This window comes from Notolepis coatsorum (genome assembly GCF_963971535.1).
Source record: "Notolepis coatsorum genome assembly, chromosome: 18".
Classification (NCBI taxonomy): Eukaryota; Metazoa; Chordata; class Actinopteri; order Aulopiformes; family Paralepididae; genus Notolepis; species Notolepis coatsorum.
The window spans coordinates 102,200,325-102,205,740 of NC_140182.1; the positions used below are offsets into that span (position 1 = coordinate 102,200,325).

The 5,416-nt window shown below is 40.3% G+C and overlaps 1 long non-coding RNA gene across 1 annotated transcript; it reads right to left on the reverse strand.

Moving 5' to 3' along the window:
* Positions 1-244: 244 nt before the first annotated feature.
* Positions 245-4,942, reverse strand: LOC311244694. Its single transcript, XR_014620715.1, has 3 exons — positions 4,768-4,942; positions 3,782-3,937; positions 245-350 (listed from the first exon to the last, which is right to left on the reverse strand). It is a non-coding gene; the product is annotated as an uncharacterized lncRNA (long non-coding RNA).
* Between the last annotated feature and the right edge of the window lie 474 nt (positions 4,943-5,416).

The following is a 5,416-nucleotide window of genomic DNA, read 5'->3' on the forward strand; positions in this document are numbered from 1 at the left end:
AAAATTATTCTGATTGGACAAGAGATAACAATTATTTGCATCTTTATTGTAAGTACAGTAACAGCAGTTGTCAGTCAAGTCAAGAGTTCAGAATTGTATTAAAACACACACACACAAATTACAAGATACAAGGTTACACGTTAACTGGCTTATTTACCACTTTGACCTCCATTATTTGCTATGACTAGTGGCAACACTTTTGCCTGCCCTCTCGCTCCTTGTGCCACAGTGGACATGCAGCCTGTCCCGTCATTTGCAGTTGTAGTCGTCTTGGTTCCTCAAGATCAAAGCTCTGGATGTGCAGGCAGGGATGTTGTTGGGTTGGTCTGTGGTCGCTGCAACAGTGGGAGCTGCAGCGAAAGAAAAAAGAAATAGATTAGAAATAATTTGTCTCATTTCTTTCTCTCCCCCTCATCCCTCTCCCCTTATCCATCCAAACAATGAATAAAAAAATATATATATTACAGAGGTGTTCCATAGACTCACAGGAATTGTGTAAAAGTGCCCAAATAGTGAAAGAAATAGTAAAATAGTTCCCCTTTAATATGATCTATGTCTCTAATTCTCATATTGGCGCATTCTTCCAATTCTCCTCTCACAATATTCACCCTCACTGAACTGAGTCATCTGAAAATGTGCTGATTTGTGATGTCAGAGACTCGGCTGCATGTGAGACTCACACACTAAGCACAGTTACCATTGTGGTTGGAGCCCAGGCTCAAAACGGCTTAAGATCTTGACAACGGAACAACATATGAAGTAGTGCAGTGTTGTAGTACTCGGGTCCAGGACTTGGACTTGAGTCCGAGTACTGGACTGATTTTCAGGACTCGTGACTCAACTTGGACTTGTGCACTGAGGACTCGGACTTGGACATGGACTCGAGCATTGACTGCATTCGGACTCGGAAGGTGCAGACAAGGACTTGTGAATTGATACATTTATTTTAGTTTTTATTTTGTTATTTATTTAGTTATTTTTTGGTAATAGGCCCTAATCATTTGTAATAAGATATTGATGGCTAGTGCATTTGTTTGGCTATTTACATTTACATTTAGTCATTTAGCTGACGCTTTTATTCAAAGCGACTTACAAGTTCTGTACGACAAGTCATCAGGAAGGGTACAACTCTATCAGCTGAGTAACAATGTTCATCAAAGTGTTGAGTGCTACAGTGTAGGTTAGTTTATTAGGACAAGTGCATGACAGTAAGGTTAGTTAGGGTTAGATTTCTTTATTGTGTATATTTATTGTGGCTATTGTGTCACAAAGTAAATAAACTCCATTTTAAATGGTGAACGCTGTGTCATTTATGTTTAATGTAGACCTTTTTTTATTTGTATGTCAGCTCTTCGACTGACAGAGTGGAGTGGACTCAACCTTGATGACTTGGACTCGGACTCGGGTAATGGGGACTCGACTTGGGCTCTTCTTTGGTGACTTGGACTTGGACTCTGACTCAAACACTGGGGACTCGACACTCGACTCAGACTCGATATTTAGTGACTCGACTACAACACTGAAGTAGTGATGTACTGACTGTACACAGTACCAACGGAACAACATACTGTATGAAGTAGTGATGTACTGACTGTACACAGTACCAACAGAACAACATACTGTATGAAGTAGTGATGTACTGACTGTACACAGTACCACCAGAACATATGAAGTAGTGATGTACTGACTGTACACAGTACCAACAGAACATATGAAGTAGTGATATGAGACTCAGCAGCAGCCATCACCCCAGTCATCACACACATAATAAACCTCTCCATAAAACAGGGACACGTCCCCAAGGACTTCAAAATTGCGAGAGTAACACCCCTGCACAAAAAGGGCAGCAAATTAGACCCGGGTAACTACCGCCCTGTTTCTATCCTTACATCCATCTCGAAAGTCATGGAAAAAATAGTATACGAACAGATCGAAAAGTACCTCGCGGAAAAAAATCTAATCTACGAATTCCAATCTGGCTTCAGAACATCCCACTCCACTGACACATGCCTTCTCTACTTGAACGACCACATCAAACAAGAGGTGGACGCGGGCAAATACTGCGGCATGGTCATGCTGGACCTACAAAAGGCCTTCGACACTGTCAATCACACCATTCTGATTGACAAGCTAAAAGCAATTGGTTTTGATAGTTTATCAGTGAGCTGGATACAATCCTACCTGGAGGGGAGGGAACAGATGGTGGAAGTAAACGGTACCCTATCCCCCCCCCTCACAGTGAGCTGTGGTGTTCCACAAGGAAGCATACTAGGACCGCTACTATTCCTAATTTATGCAAATGACATGTCGTCAGCTTGTGACTGCAACTTGTTCCTGTTTGCGGACGACTCAGCCCTGCTGGTCTCTGACAAGAACAAGTTACAGGTTGAAAAAGCCCTCAGCTCGGAACTAGGCAAAATCTCCATATGGCTCGCCGACAACAAACTATCATTACACATGGGCAAAACAGAGTCCATTCTCTTCGGCTCAAATAACAAACTCAGCAAGACCGACGGCTTCTCGGTTACAGTGGGTGACAATATTATCACAAGGAAAGATGAAATTACCTACCTGGGTTCCATCCTAGAGGCTAATCTTTCCTGTGACAAAATGGCATCCAATGTAATAAAAAAAGTCAACCAACGAACGCGATTCTTGTACCGGATCTCCTCTCTGGTAAACAAGAATACCCTGAAGACTCTAGCAGGAGCACTCATTCAAGGGTACTACGACTATGCTTGCACCTCATGGTACCAAAGCACCTCAAAGGCACTAAAAAACAAATTACAAACATCTCAAAACAAGCTAGTCAGACTACTACTTGACCTGACTCCTAGAACCCACCTCACCCCTGCCCACTTTGACAACCTAGGATGGCTTAGAGTAGACGACAGAGTACAGCAACTTGCAATGGGCCTGGTCTACAAGATACACTACGCGACCAAGGTACCCATGTACATGTCAAAATACTTCCCAAAGGTCAGTGAATACCACGATCACAACACCAGAGGGAGCTCCACAAATCATGTAAAACCCAGATTCGGCTCAAACAAGGGACTAAACACGTTTCGCAATTATGCCACATCAATGTGGAACGCCCTGCCTAAAGCTGTAAAGGAATGTGAATCACTACCCACCTTCAAAAACACTCTCAAAAAACACCTACGTGAGACTGCAATTCGAAACTGGCCCCTACAAATGTCCTAACCTAGTTGTACAGTAAATGACCAAGTAAGGCTTTGTCAATATTCCAATGTACAGTGTAAAATGTGTGTGTGTCCCCTACCCAACCCCCCCCCCCCACCTCCAATGTACAGCCCTCACCCAACCCACCCAACCCCACCCCACCAACCTCCTCCAATGTACAGTTTCTACGCCAAATGTATATACACTCCTTTTCTGGACACTTTTGTATCACAAACAGTACTGTATTTGCAAATCTGATATGTCATAAATGTATAGATGTAGCAGTACTGTCTATCTGTATGTCATGTATGTCATATATGTTATGATGAATTGAAAATGGGGGACCCTGGTGGAAACAAGACGAAAGTCTTTCTCTGGTCTGCATCCCCTTAACAATTGTATGTATTGAGATGTACTGTACTGTACCCATTCTGCAATCTGTTAATAAACTTTTCAATCAATCAATCAATCAGTGATGTACTGACTGTACACAGTACCAACCGAACAGCATACTGTATGAAGTAGTGATGTTTTAATGATTACTCTACATAAAGCAACTTTGATATTTCAATTCTTACATTTTCCATCTCCTTACCTGCACAACCATAAATTCTTTCTTTTCAAAATCCAGCTCCAAGGGTTTTTGGACCATGAGTTGAACTTGAGTTGCGCTTTCTGCAACGGTAAACACAGGAACTACGGCGAACACATCCTTGTCGTCTCCAGCCAGGGTTAGCTTGATTTGTCCTCCCTGCACAATAAACATAATGATTCATACTTAATCACAAGTAACCACTCAGGTCTTGTTACTTATGTGTCATACAGTTGGACAGTACAACAGGACAACATGGTCTCTGCTTTTTTCATTGAAGTGTTTTGAAACAGTGATGATAATTATATTATACAGTATATACTGTATATATGCATCTATAATTGTTGGATATGTCTGCATATATCCCTCCCTATTCACATACCTGTATAATAAAATTTAATAATATGTACAGTATATATTATATCTATATCTGTATATATCCCATACCTACTCTCAATAGTTATACCACTGGCCAGCATGGCTTACCACCATATTCTTATATTCAGAGTTAATTATATTGTTTACACTGCTTATTTGTATCATTACAATAGTTGTATTGCCTATATTAATGTATTATACTATTACCATGCCCCTCTCCCATGTACCCCCCCCCCATGCTACTACTGTATGATGCCCGCATTTCCCCAAGGGGATCAATAAAGGAATATCTTATCTTATCTTAGTACATTACCTGTATCACTTTATATAATTATACTGTAAATACATGTTGCATATATTACCAGTAGCTTGTTATATATATCACATTTAATTACTTGTACATTGTATATTATTATTGCACTTAACTGTTACAGTCTGGTACACTCTGGTTAGATGCCAAACTTCTTTTTGTTGTACTGTACTTGTGCTGTATAATGACAATACATTTTAATCGAATCTAATAAACATCAAATTAGATGTTTTTCAATATCTCTGTTTTTGTTTATCTTTTTAAAGAATTAAAAAGAAAAAAGAAAAAAAAATCCTGTGACCTGGTCCGCATCTCTGACAGTGATGGATCCTGATGAGTGCTCAATAATCTCTCCTGTGAAGGTGTCCTGCAGGACACATGTATCTTCGCACCTGTAGAATTCGGGTTTGTTGTCGTTTATGTCGAGAATTCTGATCTGTACCTCTGCAGTGGTGAAGGCATACACCCCATGGATGTTCAGATTAGCCTCAGTAGCCTAGAAGAGAAGAGAGGAGAGGAGAGGAGAGGAGAGGAGAGGAGAGGAGAGGAGAGGAGAGGAGAGGAGAGGAGAGGAGATAATTGATAACTTTACTGCTAGGCTCATATTTAATACTAGTACTACTATTACTACTACTACAACTGCTACTACTACTACTACTACTACTACTACTACTACTACTACTACTACTACTACTACTATGACAACTGCTACTGCTAAGACTAGTAGTAGTAATTTAAATCATTATTATTGGAAATAAATAAATAAAAGAGACATGTACCTTAACAATCACAACAACCTCAACAAAACTTCCGTTGCCAATGGTTTCACGGTCGATTTCGGACTTGACTGATATTTCTCCATTATCTTGGTTGATTTCAAAAAGGCATGTATTGTGTTCAATTACACTTGCTTGACTTGCTCACAATATAAACACACAGTAATACAGTAG